Below are 23206 nucleotides of genomic sequence, written 5' to 3' on the forward strand. Positions count from 1 at the left end.
AAATTCTTTAGAGCATCATGAATTCTCTTGAAAATGTATCTAAAGTAAATAAGTATGAAACATAACGAAAAATTAAAATTGTGCAAAATGGTTTTTTTATGCCCAAAACTATTCAGAAACAAATTTTGATATTTTAAGCTCCAAAATCCTTCATAACTTGCACTCAACACTGTGAAAAATTAAAACCAATGTAAGTTATCATGTTTCTTTGTTTGAGCATGTTGAAAACACTGGATTCAGGATACTCAAATTCATTTCCATTCAAAAACTTGCTAAAATAGGGTTTCATATTTTAAAGCTTGACTTTAGCAAAAATCATTGTTAAAGCAAAATAAAAAATTTCAAAGCTTTGAGTGCTTCCCCCTAAGTTTGTGCATAAATATAAAAAAAGTTAGCACACAACTAATAACATCAAGTACCGATAACAGTTTCACAAAAAAATCCAAATATCAAGATCATTCACGCAATCCCAATATCAGGAGCACTCACATATAACAATCCCACATGGATTCTCTTGAAAATGTATCTAAAGCAAATAAATATGAAATATAATGAAAAATTAAAACTGCACGAATGGTTTCCATATCATAGTTTGAAATTGTGCAGAATGGTTTTCTTCATGCCCAAAGCTGTTCGGAAACAAATTTTAATATTTTAAGCTCTAAAATCATTTACAACATGCACTCAACACTGTGAAAAAATAAAATCAATGCAAGTTATATCATGTTTCTTTGCTTGAGTAAGTTGAAAGCATTGGATTTAGGATATTCAAATTCATTTCCATTCAAAAACTTGCGAAAATAGGGTTTCATATTTTAAAGCATGGCTCCAGCAAAAGTCATTCTCAAAGCAAAACAGCAAAATTTCAAAGCTTTGTGTGCTCCCCCTAAGTTTGTGCATAAGTATAAAAAGAAGTTAGCACACAATTAATCAAATCAAGCACCGATAACAGTTTCACAAATAAATTCCAATTATTAAGATCATTCACGCATTCCCAATATCAAGAGCATTCACATGTAACAATCCCACAGGAATTCTCTTGAAAATGTATCTAAAGCAAATAAGCACGAAACACAACAAAAAATTAAAACTGCGTGAATGGTTTCGATATCACAGTTTGAAATTGTGCAGAATGGTTTTTTTCATGCCCAAAGCTGTTCAGAAACAAATTTTGATATTTTAAGCTCCAAAATCCTTTACTACAAGCACTCAACACTGTGAAAAATTAAAATCAATGCAAATTATATCATGTTTCTTTGCTGAAGCAAGTTTAAAAGCATTGGATTTAGCATATTGAAATTCATTTCCTTTCAAAAACTTGCAAAAACAAGGTTTCATATTTTAAAGCTTGGCTCCAGCAAAAGTCATTTTCAAAGCAAAACAGCAAAATTTCAAAGCTTTGAGTGCTTCCCCCAAGTTTGTGCATAAATATAAAGACAAGTTAGCACACAATTAATCACATCAAGCACCGATAACAGTTTCACAAATAATGTCCAATTATCAAGATCATTCACGCAATCCTAATATCAAGAACATTCACATGTAACAATCCCACATGAATTCTGCTGAAAACATATCTAAATCAAATAATTACGAAACACAACAAAAAAGTAAAATTGCATGAATGGTTTCCATATCACAAGTTGACATTATGCATAATGGTTTTTTTCTTGCAGAAAGCTGTTTGAAAACAAAATTTGATATTTTAACCTCCAAAATCCTTTACAACTTGCACTCAACACTGTAAAAAATTAAAATCAATGCAAGTTATATCATGTTTCTTTGCGTGAGCAAGTTTAAAGCATTGGATTCAGGATATTCAAATTCATTTCCATTCCAAAACTTGCAAAAACAGGGTTTCATATTTTAAAGCTTGGCTCTAGCAAAAGTCATTTTCAAAGCAAAAAAGCAAAATTTCAAAGCTTCGAGTGCTCCCTTCAAGTTTGTGCATAAACATAAAAACAAGTTAGCACACAATTAATCACGTCAAGTATCGATAACAGTTTCACAAATAATGTCCAATTATCAGGATCATTCATGCAATCCCAATATCAAGAGCATTCACATGTAACAATCCCACATCAATTCTCCTGAGAATGTATCTAAAGCAAATAAGCACAAAACACAGTGAAAAATTAAAACTGTGCGAATGGATTCCATATCACAGTTTGATATTGTGTAGAATCGTTTTTTTTCATGCACAAAGCTGTTCGAAAACAAATTTTGATATTTTAAACCCCAAAATCCTTTACAACTTGCATTCAATACTGTGAAAAATTAAAACCAATGCAACTTATATCATGTTTCTTTGCTTGAGCAAGTTTCAAGCATTGGATTTAGGATATTTAAATTCATTTCCATTCAAAAACTTGCGAAAATAGGGTTTCATATTTTAAAGCTTTGCTCCAACAAAAGTCATTTCAAAAGCAAAACAGCAAAATTTCAAAGCTTTGAGTGCTGCCCGCTTAAGTTTGTGCATAAATATAAAAACAGGTTAGCACACAGTTAATCACATCAAGCACTGATAACAGTTTCGTAAATAATGCCCAAATATCAAGATCGTTCATGCAATCCTAATATCAAGAGCATTCACATGTAACATTCCCACATGAATTCTCTTGAAAATGTATCTAAAGCGAGTAAGCAAGAAACACAACAAAATATTAAAACTATGCGAATGGTTTCCATATCATAGTTTGAAATTGTGCAGAATGGTTTTTTTCATGCGCAAAGCTGTTTGGAAACAAATTTTGATATTTTAAACTCCAAAATCTTTTACAACTTACACTCGACACTGTGAAAAATTAAAACAAATGCAAGTTAAATCATGTTTCGTTGCTTAAGCAACTTTAAAGCATTGAACTCAGGATATTCAAATTCATTTCAATTCAAAAACTTGTGAAAACAGGGTTTCATATTTTAAAGCTTGACTCCAGCCAAAGTCATTTTCAAAGCAAAACAACAAAAGTTCAAAGTTTTGAGTGCTCCCCCCAAATTTGTGCATAAATAAAAAACCAAGTTAGCACACAAATTATTCACATCAAGCACTGATAACAATTTCAAAAATAATCTCCAATTATGAAGATCATTCACGCAATCCCAATATCAAGAGCATTCACATGTAACAATCACATATGGATTCTCCTGAAAATGTATCTAAAGCAAATAAGCGCGAAAAACAAAAAAAAAATGAAAATTGCATGAATGGTTTCCTTATCACTGTTTGAAATTGTGCAGAATGGTTTTTTTCATGCCCAAAGCTATTCGGAAACAAATTTTGACATTTTAAGCTCCAAAATCCTTTACAACTTGCACTCAACACTGAAAAATTAAAACCAATGCAAGTTATATCATGTTTCTTTGCTTGAGCAGGTTTCAAGCATTGGATTTAGGATATTCAAATTCATTTCCATTCAAAAACTTGCAAAAACAAGGTTTCATATTTTAAAGCGTTGCTATAACAAAAGTCATTTTCAAATAAAAACAGCAAAATGTCAAAGCTTTGAGTGCTGCCCCCTTAAGTTTGTGCATAAATATAAAAACAAGTTAGCACACAATTAATCACATCAAGCACCGATAACAATTTCACAAATAATGCCCAAATATCAAGATCATTGACGCAATCCTAATATCAAGAGCATTCACATGTAACATTCCGATATGAATTCTCCTGAAAATGTATCTAAAGCGAATAAGCAAGAAAAAGAACAAAATATTAAAACTACGTGAATGGTTTCCATATCACAGTTTGAAATTGTGTAGAATGGTTTTTTTGTACGCAAAGCTATTTGGAAATAAGTTTTGATATTTTAAGCTCCAAAATCCTTTACAGCTTGCACTCAACACTATGATAAATTAAAAAAAATGCATGTTATATCATGTTTCTTTGCTTAATCAAGTTTAAAGCATTGAACTCAGGATATTCAAAACAATTTCCATTCAAAAACTTGCAAAAACAGGGTTTCATATTTTAAAGCTTCTCTCCAGCAAAAGTAATTTTCAAAGCAAAACAGCAAAATTTCAAAGCTTTGAGTACTCCCCCCCAAGTTTTTGCATAAATATAAAAACAAGTTAGGACAATTAATCACATCAAGCATCGATAACAGTTTCACAAATAACGTCCAAATATTAAGATGATTCACGCAATCCCAATATGAAGAGCATTCATATGTAACAATCCCACATGAATTCTCCTGAAAATGTATCTAAAGCAATTAAGCAAGAAACACAACGAAAAATTAAAACTGTGCGAATGGTTTCCATATCACAGTCTGAAATTATGCATAATGGTTTTTTTCATGCACAAAGCTGTTCAGAAACAAATTTTGATATTTTAAACTCCAAAATCCTTACAACTTGCATTCAACACTATGAAAAATTAAAACCAACGCAAGTTATATCATGTTTGTTTGCTTGAGCAAGTTTCAAGCATTGGATTCAGGATATTCAAATTCATTTCCATTCAAAAACTTGTGAAAATAGGGTTTCATATTTTAAAGCTTTGCTCCAACAAAAGTCATTTTCAAATCAAAACAGCAAAATTTCAAAGCTTTGAGTCCTGCCCGCCTGAGTTTGTACATAAATATAAAAAGAAGTTAGCATACAAATCACATCAAGCACCGATAATAGTTTTGCAAATAATGCCCAAATATCAAGATCGTTCACGCAATCCTAATATCAAGAGCATTCACATGTAACATTCCCACATGAATTCTCCTGAAAATGTATCTAAAGTGAATAAGCAGAAACACAACAAAATATTAAAACTATGCGAATGGTTTCCATATCATAGTTTGAAATTGTGCAGAATGGTTTTTTTCATGCGCAAAGCTGTTTGGAAACAAATTTTGATATTTTAAACTCCAAAATCCTTTACAACTTGCACTCAACACTGAAAAATTAAAACCAATGCAAGTTACATCATGTTTATTTGTGTGAGCAAGTTTAAAGAATTGGATTAAGGATATTCAAATTCATTTCCATTAAAAAACTTGCGAAAAACAGGGTTTCATATCTTAAAGCTTGGCTCTAGAAAAAGTCATTTTGAAAGCAAAACAGCAAAATTTCAAAGCTTTGAGTGCTCCCCCCAAGTTTGTGCATAAATATGAAAACAAGTTAGCACACAATTAGTTACATCAAGCAGTGATAACAGTTTCACAAATAATGTCCAATTATCAAGATCATTCATGCAATCCCAATATCAAAAGCATTCACATGTAACAATCACACATGAATTCTCCTGAGAATGTATCTAAAGCAAATAAGCACAAAACACAACGAAAAATCAAAACTGTGCGAATGGTTTCCATATCACAGTTTGAAATTGTGTAGAATGGTTTTCTTCATGCGCAAAGCTGTTCAAAAACAAAATTTGATGTTTTAAACTCCAAAATGATTTACAACTTGCACTCAACACTGTGAAAAATTAAAACCAATACAAGTTATATCATGTTTCTTTGCTTGAGCAAGTTTAAAGCATTGGATTCAGGATATTCAAACTCATTTCCATTCAAAAACTTGCGAAAATAGGGTTTCATATTTTACAGCCTTGCTCCAGCAGAAGTCATTTTTCAAAGCAAAACAGCAAAATTTCAAAGCTTTAAGTGCTGCCCCCCTAAGTTTGTGCATAAATATAAAAACAAGTTAGCACACAATTAATCACATCAAGTAGCGATAACAGTTTCACAAATAATGCCCAAATATCAAGATCATTCACACAATCCTAATATCAAGAACATTCACACGTAACAATCCCACATGAATTCTCTTGAAAATGTATCTAAAGCAAATAAACACGAAACACAAAGAAATATTAAAACTACGCGAATAGTTTCCATATCACAGTTTGAAATTGTGCATAATGGTTTTTTTTCATGTGCAAAGCTGTTTGGAAACAAATTTTGGTATTTTAAACTCCAAAATCCTTTACAACTCACACTTAACACTGTGAAAAATTAAAACAAACGCAAGTTAAAATCATATTTCTTTGCTTAAGCAAGTTTAAAGCATTGAACTCAGGATATTCAAATTTTAAAAACTTGCAAAAACAGGGTATCATATTTTAAAGCTTGACTCCTGCCAAAGTCATTTTCAAAGCAAAACAGCAAAATTTCAAATCAAAACAGTGCTCCCCCCAAGTTTGTGCATAAATATAAAAACAAATTAACACGCAACTAATCAAATCAAGCACTGATAACAGTTTCACAAATAATGTCCAAATATCAAGATCATTAATGCAATCCCAATATGAAGAGCATTCATATGTAACAATCCCACATGAAGTCTCTTGAAAATGTATCTAAAGCAATTAAGCAAGAAACACAACAAAAAATTAAAACTGTGCAAATGGTTTCCATATCACAGTCTGAAATTATGCATAATGGTTTTTTTCACGAACAAAGCTGTTTGGAAACAAATTTTGATATTTTAGACTCCAAAATCCTTTACAACTTGCACTCAACACTGTGACAAATTAAAACAAACGCCAAGTTATATCATGTTTCTTTGCTTGAGCAAGTTTAAAGCATTGCATTCAGGATATTTAAATTCATTTCCAATAAAAAAAACTTGCGAAAACAGGGTTTCATATTTTAAAGCGTTTCTCCAGAAAAAGTCATTTTCAAAGCAAAACAGAAAAATTTCAAAGCTTTGAGTGCCGCCCCCCTAAGTTGTGCATAAATATAAAAACAAGTTAGCACACAATTAATCACATAATATCAATATCATTCACGTAATCCTAATATAAAGAGCATTCGCATGTAACAATCCCACATGAATTCTCCTAAAAATGTATTTAAAGCAAATAAGCATGAAACATAATGAAATATTAAAACTAGGCGAATGGTTTCTATATCACAGTTTGCAATTGTGCATAATGGTTTTTTTCATGCACAAAGCTGTTTGGAAACAAATTTTGATATTTTAAAGTCCAAAATCCTTTACAACTTGCACTCAACACTGTGAAAAATTAAAACAAACACAAGTTAAAATCATCTTTTTTTGCTTAAGCAAGTTTAAGGCATGGAACTCAGGATATTCAAATTCATTTCCTTTCAAAAACTTGCAAAAATAGGGTTTCATATTTTAAAGCTTGACTCAAGCCAAAGTCATTTTCAAAGCAAAACAGAAAAATTTCAAAGCTTTGAGTGCTGCCCCCCAAGTTTGTGCCTAAATATAAAAAAAAGTTAACACACAACTAATCAGATCAAAGACCGATAACAGTTTCACAAATAATGTCCAAATATCAAGATCATTCACGTACTCTAATATGAAGAGCATTCATATGTAACAATCTCACATGAATTCTCCTGAAAATGTATCTATAGCAAATAAATAAGAAACACAACGAAAAATTAAAATGGTGTGAATGGTTTTCTACCACAGTCTGAAATAATGCGTAATGGTTTTTTTCACGCACAAAGCTGTTCGGAAACAAATTTTGATATTTTAAACTCCAAAATCCTTTACAACTTGCACTCAACACAGTGAAAAATTAAAACCAACGCAAGTTATATCATGTTTCTGTGCTTGAGCAAGTTTAAAGCATTGGATTCAGGATATTAAAACTCATTTCCACTCAAAAACTTGCGAAAACAGGGTTTCATATTTTAAAGCCTTGCTCCAGCAAAAGTCATTTTCAAAGCAAAACAGCAAAATTTCAAAGCTTTGAGTGCTGCCCCCCTAAGTTTGTGCATAAATATAAAAACAACTTAGCACACAATTAATCACATCAAAGTTTGAAACACAACGAAATATTAAAACTACGCGAATGGTTTCCATATCAGAGTTTGAAATTGTGCATGATGGTTTTTTTTTTTTCTTGTGCAAAGCTGTTTGGAAACAAATTTTCATATTTTAAACTCCAAAATCCTTTGCAACTTGCACTCAACATTGTGAAAAACTAAAACAAATGCAAGTTAAAAATCATGTTTCTTTGCTTAAGCAAGTTTAAAAGCATTGAACTTAGGATATTCAAATTCATTTCCTTTCAAAAAACTTGCAAAAATAGGGTTTCATATTTTAAAGCTTGACTCCAGCCAAAGTCATTTTCAAAGAAAAACAGCAAAATTTAAAAGCTTTGAGTGCTCCCCCCCAAGTTTGTGCGTAATATAAAAAAAAAGTTAACGCACAACTAATTAAATCAAGCACCGATAACAGTTTCACAAATAATGTCAAAATATCAAGATCATTCACGCACTCCCAATATGAAGAGCATTCATAGGTAACAATCCCACATGAATACTCCTAAAAATTTATCTAAAGGAAATAAGCAAGAAACACAATGAAAAATTAAAATTGCACGAATGGTTTCCATATCACAGTCTGAAATTATTCATAATGATTTTTTTCATGCATAAAGCTGTTCGGAAACAAATTTTGATATTTTAAGCTCCACAATCCTTTAAAACTTGTACTCAATACTGTGAAAACTTAAAACCAAATCAAGTTATATCATGTTTCTTTGCTTGAGAAAGTTTAAAGCATTGGATTCAGGATATTCAAATTCATTTCCATTCAAAAAGTTGCGAAAACAGGGTTCAATATTTTAAAGTTTGACTCTAGCAAAAGTCATTTTCAAAAGCAAAACAGCAAAATCTCAAAGCTTTGAGTGCTGCCCGCCTAAGTTTGTGCATAAATATAAAAACAAGTTAGCACACAATTAATCACATCAAGCACCAATAATAGTTTGAAATTGTGCAGGAAACACAACAAAATATTAAAACTAAGCGAAAGGTTTCCATATCATTGTTTGAAATTGTGCAGAATGGTTTTTTTCATGCGCAAAGCTGTTTGGAAACAAATTTTGATATTTTAAACTCTAAAATATTTTACAACTTGGACTCAACACAGTGAAAAATTAAAACAAATTCAGGTTAAATCATGTTTCGTTGCTTAAGCAACTTTAAAGCATTGAACTCAGGATATTCAAATTCATTTCAAATCAAAAACTTGCGAAAACAGGGTGTCATATTTTAAAGCTTCACTCCAGCCAAAGTCATTTTCAAAGCCAAACAGCAAAATTTCAAAGCTTTTTTTTTTATCTCCCTCCTAAGTTTGTGCATAAATATAAAAACAAGTTAGCACACATGGATTCTCCTGAAAATGTATCAAAAGCAAATAAGAATGAAACACAACGAAAAATTACAACTGTGCAAATGGTTTCCATATCACAGTGTTGAAATTGTGCAGAATGTTTTTTTTCATGCACAAAGCTGTTCGGAAGCAAATTTTGATATTTTAAGCTCCAAAAACTTTTACAACTTGCAGTCAACATTGTGAAAAATTAAAACAACTCAAGTTCTAGCTTATTTCTTTGCCTGAGCAAGTTTAAAGGATTGGATTCAGGATATTCAAATTCATTTCCATTCAAAAACTTGTGAAAACAGGGTTTCATATCTTAGGGTTTGGCTCCAGCCAAAAGTCATTTTCAAAGCAAAACACAATTAATCACATCAAACACCGATAACAGTTTCACAAATAGTGTCCAAATATCAAGATCATTTACGCAATCACAATATCAAGAGCATTCACATGTAACAATCCGACATGAATTTTCCTGAAAATATATCTAAAGCAAATAAGTACGAAACACAACAAAAAATTAAAACTGCGCGAATAGTTTCCATATCACTATTTGAAATTGTGCGGAATGGTTTTTTTCATGCAAAAAGCTGTTTGGAAACAAATTTTGATATTTAACGCTCCAAATTCTTTTACAACTTGCACTGAAAACTGTGAAAAATAAAAACCAATGGAAGTTATATCTTGTTTCTTTGCTTGAGAAAGTTTAAAGCATTGGATTCAGGATATTCAAATTAATTTCATTCAAAAACTTGCGAAAAAAGGGTTTAATATTTGAAAGCTTAATTGCAGCCAAAGTCATTTTCAAAGCAAAACAGCAAAATTTCAAAGATTTGAGTGTTCCCCCCCCCCCTAAGTTTGTCCATAAATATAAAATAAGTTAGCACACAATTAATCACATCAGGCTCCGATACCAGTTTCACAAATAATGTCCAAATATCAAGATCATCATGCAGTCCCAATATGAAGAGCATTCACATGTAACAATCCCACATGAATTCTGGTGAAAATATATCTGGAGTAAATAAGCACGAAACACAACGAAAAATTAAAACTGGACAAATGGTTTCCATATTACAGTTTGACATTGTGCTGAATGGTTTTTTTTCATGCACAAAGCTGTTCGGAAACAAATCTTTATATTTTAAGCTCCATCGTGGAAAATTAAAACCAATGCAAGTCATATCGTGTCTCTTTGCTTGAGCAAGTTTAAAGCATTGGATACGGGATATTCAAATTCAGTTCCATTCAAAAACTTGCGAAAACACGGTTTCATATTTTAAAACTTAACTCTAGCAAAAGTCATTTTCAAAAGCAAAAGCACAAAATTTCAAAGCTTTGAGTGCTCCCCCCCTAACTTTGTGCATAAATATAAAAACAAGTTGGTACGCAATTAATCACATAAAGCACCGACAATAGTTTCACAAATAATGTCCAAATATGAAGATCATTCACGCAATCCCAATATCAAGAGCATTCACATGTAACAATCCCAAATGAATTCTTCTGAAAATGTATCTAAAGCAAATAAACACGAAACACAATGAAAAATTAAAACTGCATGAATGGTTTCCATATCACAGTTTGAAATTGTGTAGAATGGTTTTTTTTCATGCCCAAGGCTGTTCGAAAACAAATTTTGATATTTTAAACTCAAAAATTCATTACAGCTTGTACTCAACATCGTGGAAAATTAAAACCAATGTAAGTTATATCATGTTTCTTTGCTTGAGCAAGTTTAAAGCATTGGATTCATGATATTCAAATTCATTTCCATTCAAAAACTTGCGAAAATAGGGTTTCATATTTTAAAATTTCAAAGCTTTGAGTGCTCCTCCCCTAAGTTTGTGCATAAATATAAAAACAAGATCACAATTAATCACGTCAAGCACTGATAATGGTTTTTTTTTTCATGCCCAAATCTGTTCAGAAGCAAATTTTGATATTTTAAGCTCGAAAATGCTTTACAGCTTGCACTTAACACCATGGAAAATTAAAACCAACACAAGTTATATCGTGTTTCTTTGCTTGAGCAAGTTTAAGGCATTGGATTCAGGATATTCAAATTCATTTTTATTCAAAAACTTGTGAAAACATGGTTTCATATTTTAAAGCTTGACTACAACCAAAGTCATTTTCAAAAGCAAAACAGCAAAATTTCAAAGCTTTGAGTGCTCTTTCCTAAGTTTGGGCGTAAATATAAAAACCAGTTAACACACAATTAATCACATCAAGCACCGATAACAGTTTCACAAATAATGTCATATCAAGATCATTCATGCAATCCCAATATCAAGAGCATTCACATGTAACAATCCCACATGAATTCTCCTGAAAATGTATCTAAAGCAAATAAGCACGAAACAGATCAAAAAATTAAAACTGCATAAATGGTTTCCATATCACGCCAAAAGCTGTTTAAAAACAATTTTTCATATTTTAGGCTTCGAAATCTTTTACGGCTTGCACTGAACACCATGGAAAATTAAAACCGATGCAAGTTTTACCATATTTCTTTGCTTGAGCAAATTTAAAGCATTGGATTAAGGATATTCAAATTCATTTCCATTCAAAGCCTTGCAAAAACAGGGTTTCATATTTGCAAGCTTGACTCCAACGAAAGTCATTTTCAAAAGCAAAACAGCAAAATCTCAAAGCTTTGGGTGTTGCCCCCCTAAGTTTGTGCAGAATTATAGTAACAAGTTAGCACACAATTAAATAAATCAAGCACGGATAACAGTTTCACAAATAATGTCCAAATATCAAGATCATTCACGCAATCCCAATATTAAGAGCATTCACATGTAACAATCCCACATGAATTCTCCTGAAATTGTATCTAAACCAAAAAAGAATGAAACACAATGAAAAATAAAAACTGGGCGAATGGTTTCCATATCATAGTTTGAAATTGTGCAGAATGCTTTTTTTTTTTTTTTTTCACGCCCAAAGCTATTCGGAAACAAATTTTGATATTTTAAGCCCTAAAATCCTTTACAGCGTGTACTCAACACAGTGGCAAATTGAAACCAATGCAAGCTATATCATTTTTCTTTGCTTGAGCAAGTATAAAGCATTGGATTTACGATTTTCAAATTCATTTTCATTCAAAAACTTGTGAAAACAGGGTTTCATATTTAAAGTTTCACTCCACCAAAACTCAATTTCAAAAGCAAAACCGCAAAAGTTCAAAGCTTTGAGTGCTCCCCCACTAAGTTTGTGCATAAATATAAAAACAAGGTAAAACACAATTAATCACATCAAGCGCCGATAACAGTTTCACAAATAATGTCCAAATATCAAGATCATTCACGCAATCCCAATATCAAGAGCATTCACATGTAACAATCCCACATGAATTCTCCTGAAAATGTATCTAAAGCAAATAAGTACGAAACACAATGAAAAATCAAAACTGCACGAATGGTTTCCATATCACAGTTTCAAATTGTGCAAAATGGTTTCTTTCATGTGCAAAGCTGTTTGGAAACAAATTTTGATATCTCCAAAATCCTTTACAACTTGCACTCACACTATGGAAAATTAAAACCAACGCAAGTTTGTGTAGAATTATGAAAATAAGTTAGCACACAATTAATCACATCAAGCACGGATAACGGTTTGACAAATAATGTTTAAATATCAAGATCATTCGTGCAATCTAAATATCAAAAGCATTCACATGTAACAATCACACATGAATTCTCCTGAAAATGTATCTAAAGCAAATAAGCATGAAACACAACGAAAAATTAAATGCGTGGATGGTTCCCATATCATAGTTTGAAATTGTGCAGAATGGTTTTTTTTCTCAATGCCCAAAGCTGTTTGGAAACAAATTTTGATATTTGAAGCTCCAAAATCCTTCACAGCTTACACTCAACACCGTGGAGAATTAAAACCAATGCAAGTTCTATCATGCTTTTTTGCTTGAGCAAGTTCAAAGCATTGGATTTAGGATTTAGGATATTTTAAAGCTTAACTCCAGCAAAACTCATTTTCAAAAGCAAAATAGCAAACTTTCAAAGCTTGAGTGCTCCACCTCCAAATTTCTGCATAAATATAAAAACAAGTTAGCACACAATTAATCACATCAAGCACAGTTTCACAAACAATGTCCAAATATCATGATCGTTTACGCAATCCCAATATGAAGCATGAAAATGTAACAATCCCATATGAATTCTCCTGAAAATGTATCTAAAGCAAAGAAGCATGAAACACAACGAAAAATTAAAACTGCACAAATGGTTTCCATATCACAGTTTGAAATTGTGCAGAATGGTTTTTTTTTTCTTGCCCAAATCTGTTCAGAAACAAATTTTGATATTTTAAGCTCCAAAATCCTTTACAGCTTGCACTCAACACAGTGGAAAATTAAAACCAACACAACTTATATCGTCTTTCATTGCTTTAGCAAGTTTAAAGCTGTGGATTCAGGATATTCAAATTCATTTCGATTCAAAATCTTGCAAAAATAGGGTTTCATATTTTAAAGCTTGACTCCAACCAAAGTCATTTTCAAAATTAAAACAGAAAAATTTCAAAGCTTTGAGTGCTCCCCCCCTAAGTTTGTGCATAAATATAAAAACAAGTTAGCACACAATTAATCACATCAAGCACTAATAACAGTTTCGCAAATAATGTCATATCAAGATAATTCACGCAATCCCAATCAAGAGCATTCACATGTAACAATCCCACATGAATTCTCTTGAAAATGTATCTAAAGCAAATAAGCACGAAACAAATCAAAAAATTAAAACTGCACAAACGGTTTCCATATCACAGTTTGTAATTGTGCAGAATGGTTTTTTTTTTTCATGCAAAAGCTGTTCGAAAACAAATTTTTATATTTTAGGCTCCGAAATCCTTTACAGTTTGCATTTAACGCCGTGGAAAATTAAAACCAATGCAAGTTTTATCATTTTTCTTTCATTGAACAAGTTTAAAGCATTGGATTAAGGATATTCAAATTCATTTCCATGCAAAAACTTGCAAAAACAGGGTTTCATAGTTGAAAGGTTGACTCCAGCTAAATTTATTTTAAAAGAAAAACAACAAAATTTCAAAGCTTTGAGTGCTCCCCCCCTAAGTTTTTGCAGAATTATAATAAGAAGTTAGCACACAATTAATCAAATCAAGCACGCATAACAGTTTCACAAATAATTTTCAAATATCAAGATCATTCATGCAATCCCAATATCAAGAGCATTCACATGTAACAATCCTACATAAATTCTCCTGAAAATGTATCTAAAGCAAATAAGCACGAAACACAACAAAAAATTAAAACTGAGCGAATGGTTTCCATATCACAGTTTCAAATAGTGGAGAATAGTTTTTTTTTTTCATGTCCAAAGCTGTTCAGAAACAAATTTTGATATTTTAAGCTCCAAATTCCATTACTGCTTGCACTCAACACCGCGGAAAATTGAAAACATCGCAAGTTGGATCCTGTTTCTTTCCTTCAGCAGGTTTAAAGCATTGGATTTAGGATATTCAAATTCATTTCCATTCAAAAACTTGTGAAAGCGGGGTTTCATGTTTTAAGGCTTTTTACTACACCAAAACTCATTTTCGAAAGCAAAACCCAAAATTTCAAAGCTTTGAGTGCTCCCCCCCAAGTTTGTGCAAAAATATAAAAACAAGATAGCACACAATTAATCACATCAAGCACGGATAACAGTTTCACAAATAATGTCCAAATATCAAGAGCATTCACATGTAACAATCCCACATGAATTCTCCTGAAAATGTAACTAAAGAAAATAAGCAGAAACACAACAAAAAATTAAAACTGCACAAATAATTTCCATATCACAGTTTGAAATTGTGCTGAATGGTTTTTTTTTTCATGCCCAAAATTGTTCGAAAACAAATTTTGAAATTTGAAGGTCCAAAATCTTTTACAAATTGCACTTAACACCATGGAAAATTAAAAGCAACGCAAGTTAGATCGTGTTTCATTGCTTGAGCAAGTTTAAAGCATTGGATTCAGGATATTCAAATTCATTTCCATTCAAAAACTTGGAAAAGCAGGGTTTCATATTTGAAAGCTTGACTGCAGAAAAAGTCATTTTCAAATGCAAAACAGCAAAATTTCAAGGCTTTGAGTGCTCCCCCCCTAAGTTTGTGCAGAATTATAATATCAAGTTAGCACACAATTAATTAAATCAAGCACGGATAACAGTTTCACAAATAATATCCAAATATCAAGATCATTCACGCAATACCAAGAGCATTCACATGTAACAATCCCACATGAATTCTCCCGAAAATATATCTAAAAAAAATAAGCACGAAACACAATGAAAAATTAAAACTGAGTGAATGGTTTCGATATCACAGTTTAAAATTGTGCAGAATGGTTTTTTTTTTCATGCCCAAAGCTGTTCAGAAACAAATTTTTATGTTTTAAGCTCCAAAATCCTTTACAGCGTGCATTCAACACCGTGGAAAATTGAAACGAACGCAAGTTATATTATGTTTCCTTGCTTGAGCAACTCTAAAGCTTTGGATTTAGGATATTCAAATTCAATACCATTTGAATAAAGTTTCAAAAACAGGGTTTCATAACTCATTTTCGAAAGCAAAACCGCAAATTTTCAATGCTTTGAGTGCTCCCCAACTAATTTTGTGCATAAATATAAAAACAAGCTATCACACAATTAATCAAATCAAGCACTAATAACAGCTTCACAAATAATGTCCAAATTTCAAGATCATTTACGTAATCTCAATATCAAGAGCATTACATATAACAATCCCACATGAATTCTCCTGAAAACGTATCTAAAGCAAACAAGCACAAAACACAATGAAAAATGAAAACTGCGAGAATGGTTTCCATATCACAGTTTGAAATTATGCAGAATAGGTTTTTTTCTTGCCCAAATCTATTAAGAAATAAATTTTGATATTTTAAGCTCCAAAATCCTTTATAGCTTGCACTCATCACCGCGAAAAATTAAAACCAATGCAAGTTATATCATGTTTATTTGCTTTAGCAAGTTTAAAGCATTGGATTCAGGATATTGAAATTCATTTCGATTCAAAAACTTACGAAAACAGGGTTTCGTATTTTAAAACTTAACTCCACCAAAACTCATTTTCAAAAGCAAAACTGAAAATTTTGAAAGCTTTGAGTGCTGCCCTCCTAAGTTTGCACATAAATAAACAAAAAAAGTTAGCACATAATTAATCACATCAAGCACCGATAATAGTTTCACAAATAATGTCCAAATATCAAGATCATTCCCGAAAATGTATCTAAACCAAATAAGCACAAAACACAATGAAAAGTTAAAATTGAGCAAATGGTTTCCATATCACAGTTTGAAATTGTGCAGAATGGTTTCTTTTCATGCCCAAAGCTGTTCAGAAAATTTTTTTGATACTTTAAGCTCCAAAATCCTTTATAGTGTGCATTCAACATCGTGGAAAATTGAAGCCAACGCAAGTTATATCATGTTTCCTTGCTTAAGCAAGTTTAAAGCATTGGATTTAGGATATTCAAATCCATTTCCATTTAAAAAACTTGTGAAAATAGGGTTTCATATTTTAAAGCTTGACTCCACCAAAACTCATTTTCAAAAGCAAAACCGCAAAATTTCAAAGCTTTGAGTGCTCCCCTCCTAAGTTTGTGCATAAAGATAAAAATAAGGTAGCACACAATTAATCACATCAAGTACTGATAACAGTTTGATAAATAATGTCTAAATATTAAGATCATTCACGCAATCGCAATGTCAAGAGCATTCAGATGTAACAATCCCACATGAATTCTCCTGAAAATGTATCTAAAGTAACTAAGCATGAAACACAACAAAAAATTACAACTATACGAATGGTTTCCATATCACAGCTCGAAATTAGGCAGAATGATTTTTTTTTTCATGCCCAAAGCTGTTCGAAAACAAATTTTGATATTTTAAGATCCAAAATCCTTTATAGCTTGCACTCAACAATGGGGAAAATTAAAACCAATGCAAGTTATATTGTGCTTCTTTGCTTGAGTAAGTTTAAAGCATTGGATCCAAGATATTCGAATTCATTTCCATTTAAAAAGCTTGCGAAACAGGTTTGATATTTTAAAAGCTTGACTCCAGCAAAACTCATTTTCAAAAGCAAAACAGCAAAATTTCAAAGCTTTGAGTGCTCCCCCCCCCCCCCCCCTAATTTTGTGCGTAAATATAAAAACAAGTTAGCACACAATTAATCACATCAAACACAGATAACATTTTCACAAATAATGTCCAAATATCAAGATCATTGATGCAATCCCAATATCAAGAGCATTCACATGTAACAATCCCACACGAATTCTCCTGAAAATGTATCTAAAGCAAATAAACATGAAACACAACAAAAAAAATTAAAATTGTGCGAATGGTTTTTTTCACGCCCTAAGCTGTTCGGAAAGAATTTTTGGTAATTTAAGCTACAAAATCCTTTACAGCATGCACTCAACGCTGTGGAAAATTAAAACCAATGCAAGTTATATCATGTTTCTTTCCTTGAGCAAGTTTAAGGCATTGGATTCAGGATATTGAAATTCATTTCCATTCAAAACCTTGTGAAAACAGGTTTCATATTTTAAAGCTAAACTCCAGCAAAAGTCATTTTCAAAAGCAAAACTGCAAAATTTCAATGCTTTGACTGCTCCCCCCCTAAGTCTTTTACAACTTGCACTCAACACGGTGAAAAATTAAAAGCAGCACAAGTTATATCATGTTTCTTTGCCTGAGCAAGTTTAAAGGATTGGATTCAGGATTATAAATTTCATTTCCATTCAAAAACTTGTGAAAATAGGGTTTCATATTATAAACCCTGACTCTAGCAAAAGTCATTTTCAAAAGCAAAACAGCGAACTTTCAAAAACTTTGAGTGCTCCCCCCCTAAGTTTGTGTAGAATTATAAAAATAAGTTAGCACACAATTAATTACTTCAAGCACGGATAACAGTTTCACAAATAATGTCCAAATATCAAGATCATTCATACAATCCCATTATCAAAAGCATTCACATGCAACAATCACACACGAATTCTTCTGAAAATGTATCTAAAGCAAATAAGAACGAAACACAACGAAAATTAAAACTGCATGAATGGTTCCCATATCATAGTTTGAAATTGTGCAGAATGGTTTTTTTTTTTATGCCCAAAGCTGTTTGGAAACAAATTTTGATATTTGAGGCTCCAAAATCCTTTACAGCTTACACTCAACACCATGGAGAATTAAATCCAATGCAAGTTATATCATGCTTTTTTGCTTGAGCAAGTTCAAAGCATTGGATTTAGGATATTGTAATTGATTTCCATTCGAAAACTTGCAAAAACAGCGTTTCATATTTTAAAGCTTAACTCTAGCAAAACTCATTTTCAAAAGCAAAATAGCAAAATTTCAAAGCTCTGAGTGCTCCCCCTCTAAGTTTGTGCATAAATATAAAAATAAGTTAGCAAACAATTAATCACATCAAACACAGATAACAGTTTCACAAAATAATGTCCAAAAATCAAGATCATTAACGCAATCCCAATATCAAGAGCTTTCGCATGTAACAATCTCATATGAAGCACGAAACACAATGAAAAATTAAAACTGCACAAATGGTTTCAATATCACAGTTTGAAATTGTGCAGAATGGTTTTTTTCGTTCCCAAATCTGTTCAGAAACAAATTTTGATATTTTAAGCTCCAAAATCCTTTACATCTTGCACTCAACACCGTGGAAAGTTAAAACCAACGCAAGTTATATAGTGTTTCTCTGCTTTAGCAAGTTTAAAGAATTGGATTTTGGATATTGAAATTCATTTCCATTCAAAAATCTTGTGAAAACAGGGTTTCATATTTTAAAGCTTAACTCCACCAAAACTCGTTTTCAAAAGCAAAACCATAAAATTTCAAGGCTTTGACTGCTCCCCCCCCCCCCCTAAGTTTGTGCATAAATATAAAAACAAGTTAGCACACAATTAATCACATCAAGCACCGATAACAGTTTGACAAATAATGTCCAAATATCAAGATCATTCACATGTAACAATCCCACATGACTTCTCCTGAAAATGTATCTAAAGCAAATAAGCACGAAACACAACAAAAAATTAAAACTGCACGAATGGTTTCCATATCACAGTTTGAAATTGTGTAGAATTATTTTTTTTTCATGCCCAAAGCTGTTGGGAAACAAATTTTGATATTTTATGCTACGAAATCCTGTACAACTTGCACTTAACACCGTGGAAAATTAAAACCAACGCAACTTATATCTTGTTTCTTTCCTTGAGCAAGTTTAAAGCAATGGATTTAGGATATTTAAATTCATTTTCATTCAAAAACTTGCAAAAATAGGGTTTCATATTTGAAAGCTTGAGTGCTCCCCCCTAAGTTTGTGCTGAATTATAAAAAGCAAGTTGGCACAAAATTAATAACATCAAGCACGGATACCGGTTTTACAAATAATGTTCAAATATCAAGATCATTCATGCAATCCAAATATCAAGAGCATTCACATGTAACAATCCCACATGAGTTCTCCTGAAAATGTATGCAAAGCAAATTAACACGAAACACAATGAAAAGGTAAAACTGCACGAATGGTTTCGATATCACATTTGAAAATGGTTTTTTTTTCACGTCCAAAGCTCTTCGGGAACAAATTTTGATATTTTAAGCTACAAAATCTTTTACAGCTTGCACTCAACACCGTGGAAAATTAAAACCAATGCAATTTATATTGTGTTTCTTTGCTTGAGGAAGTTTAAAGCATTGGATTCAGGATAGTCAAATTCATTTCCATTCAAAAACTTGCAAAAACAGGGTTTCATATTTGAAAGCTTGACTCAAGCAAAAGTCAATTTCATAAGCAAAACAGAAAAATTTTAAGGCTTTGAGTCCTCCCAACCTATGTTTGTGCAGAATTATAACAAGTTAGCACACAATTAATCAAATGAAGCAGTGATAACAGTTTAACAAATAGTGCCAAAATATCAAGATCATTCACGCAATCCCAATATCAAGAGCATTCACATGTAACAATCCCACATGAATTCTCTTGAAAATGTATGCAAAGCAAGTAAACACGAAACACATTGAAAAAGTAAAACTGCACGAATGGTTTCCATATCACAGTTTGAAAAATGTGCAGAATGCTTTTTTCACACCCAAAGCTGTTCGTAAACAAATTTTGATATTTTAGGCTACAAAATCCTTTACGGCTTGCACTCAACACCAAGGAAAATTAGAACCAACCCAAGTTATATCATGTTTATTTGCTTGAGCAAGTTTAAAGCGTTGGATTCAGGATATTTAAATTCTTTTCCATTCAAAAACTTGCGAAAATAGGGTTTCATATTTTAAAGCTTGACTCCAGCCAAAGTCATTTTCAAAACCAAAACAGAAAATTTTCAAAGCTTTGACGGCTTCCCACTTTAGTTTGTGCATAAATTATAAAAACAAGTTAGCACAAAATTAATCACATCAAACACCCATAACAGTTTTCACAAATAATGTCCAAATATCAAGATCAATCACATAATCCCAATATCAAGAGCATTCAAATGTAACAATCCCACATGAAATCTCCTGAAAATGCTTCAAAAGCAAATATGCAAGAAACAAAACAAAAAATTAAAACTGCGGGAATGGTTTCCATATCAAAGTTTGAAATTTTGTAGAATGGTTATTTTCATGGCCAAAGCAGCTCGAAAACAAATTTTGATATTTGGAGCACCAAAATCCTTTACAACTTCGGCACAACAAAAGTTATATCATGTTTCTTTGCTTGAGCAAGTTTAAAGCAATGGATTTAGGATTTTTAAATTCATTTCCATTCAAAAACTTGCGAAAATGGGGTTTCATATTTTAAAGCTTTACTCCGGCAAAAGTCTATTTCAAAATCAAAACAGCAAAATTTCAAAACAAGTTTGTGCAGAATATAAAAACAAGTTCGCACAGAATTAATCACATCAAGCATGAATAATCACAAATAATATCCAAATATCAAGATCATTCACAGAATCCCAATCTCACATGAATTCTCCTAAAAATGTATCTAAAGCAAATAAGCATGAAACACAATGAAAAATTAAAACGGTGCGAATGGTTTCCTTGTCACAGTTTGAAATTGTGCAGAATGGATTTTTTTCACGCCCAAAGGTGTTCGAAAACAAATTATAATAATTTAAGCATAAAATCCTTTACAGCTTGCACTTAACACCGTGAAAAATTAAAACCAATGCAAGTTATATCATGTTTCTTCGCTTCAGCAAGTTTAAAGCATTGGATTGAGGATATTCAAATTCATTTCCATTCAAAAACTTTCGAAAATAGGGTTTTATATCTTAAAGCTTGACCACAACAAAAGTTATTTTCAAAAGCAAAACCGCAGAATTTCAAAGCTTTGAGTTCTCCCCACCAAATTTGTGCATAAATATAAAAACAAGTTAGCACACAATTAATCACATCAAGCACGGATAACAGTTTCACAAATAATGTCCAAATATCAAGATCATTCACGTAATTCTCCTGAAAATGTCTGCAAAGCAAATAAACACGAAACACAAGAAAAACTAAAACTGCTCGAATGGTTTCCATATCACAGTTTGAAAATTGTGCAGAATGGCTTTTTTCAAGCCGAAAGCTATTTGGAAACAAATTTTGATACTTTAAGCTCCAAAAGCCTTTATAGCTTGCACTTAACACCGTGGAAAATTAAAACCAACGTAAGTTATATCGTGTTTCTTTGCTTCAGCAAGTTTAAAGCATTGATTCAGGATATTAAAATTCATTTCCATTCAAAAACTTTTGAAAATAGGGTTTCATATTTTAAAGCTTGACTACAACAAAAGTTATTTTCAAAAGCAAAACCTCAAAATTTGAAAGCTTTGAGTGTTCCCCCCCTAATTTTGTGCATAAATAAAAAAGCAAGTTAGCACACAATTTATCACATCAAGCATGGATAACAGTTTCACAAATAATGTCCAAATATCAAGATCATTCATGTAATCGAAATATCAAGAGCATTCGCATGTAACAATCCCACATGAATTCTCCTGAAAATGTATGCAAAGGAAATAAACACAAAACACAACAAAACTAAAACTGCGTGAATGGTTTCAATACCACGGTTTGAAATTGTGAAGAATGGTTCTTTTCAAGCCCAAAGCTGTTCGGAAACAAATTTTGATATTTTAAGCTCTAAAAGCCTTTATAGCTTGCACTCAACAACATGGAAAATTAAAACCAACGCAAGTTATATCGTGTTTCTTCGCTTTAGCAAGTTTAAGGCATTGGATTCAGGATATTCAAATTCATTTCCATTCAAAAACTTGCCAAAATAGGGTTTCATATTTTAAAGCTTAACTCCAACAAAAGTTATTTTCAAAAGCAAAACCGTAAAATTTCAAAGCTTTGAGCGCTCCCCCCCCCCCTAATTTTGTGCATAAATATAAAAACAAGTTAGCACACAATTAATCACATCAAGCATGGATAACAGTTTTACAAATAAGGTCTAATTATCAAGATCGTTCACGGAATCCCAATATCAAGAGATTCACATGTAACAATCGCACTTTCCTTAAAATGTCTCTAAAGCAAATAAGCACGAAATACAACAAAAAATTAAAACTGCATGAATGGTTTGAAATTGGACATTATTTGCGAAACTGTTATCAGTGGTTGATGTGATTAATTGTGTGCTAACTTGTTTTATATCTATGCACAAAGTTTGGGGGTGAGCGCTCAAAGCTTTGAAATTTTGTTGTTTTGCTTTCGAAAATGACATTGTTGGAGTCAAGCTTTAAAATATGAAACCCTCTTTTCATAAGTTTTCGAATGGAAATGAATTTCAACATCCAGATTCCATTGCTTTAAATTTGCAATAGCAAAGAAACATGATATAACTTGCGTTGGTTTTAATTTTCCATCGTGTTGAGTGCAAGCTGTAAAGGATTTTGGAGCTTAAAATATCAAAATTTGTTTCCAAACCATTTTGCACAATTTCAAACTGTGACAAGGAAACCATTCGCGCAGTTTTAATTTTTTTTTTTTTTTTTTGTGTTTTGTGCTTATTTGCTTTAGATACAATTTCAAGAGAATTCATGTGGGATTGTTACATGTGA

This window comes from Durio zibethinus, chromosome 11 (assembly GCF_047325235.1).
Source record: "Durio zibethinus cultivar Kanyao isolate XHJ-2024 chromosome 11, ASM4732523v1, whole genome shotgun sequence".
NCBI classification, from domain to species: Eukaryota; Viridiplantae; Streptophyta; class Magnoliopsida; order Malvales; family Malvaceae; genus Durio; species Durio zibethinus.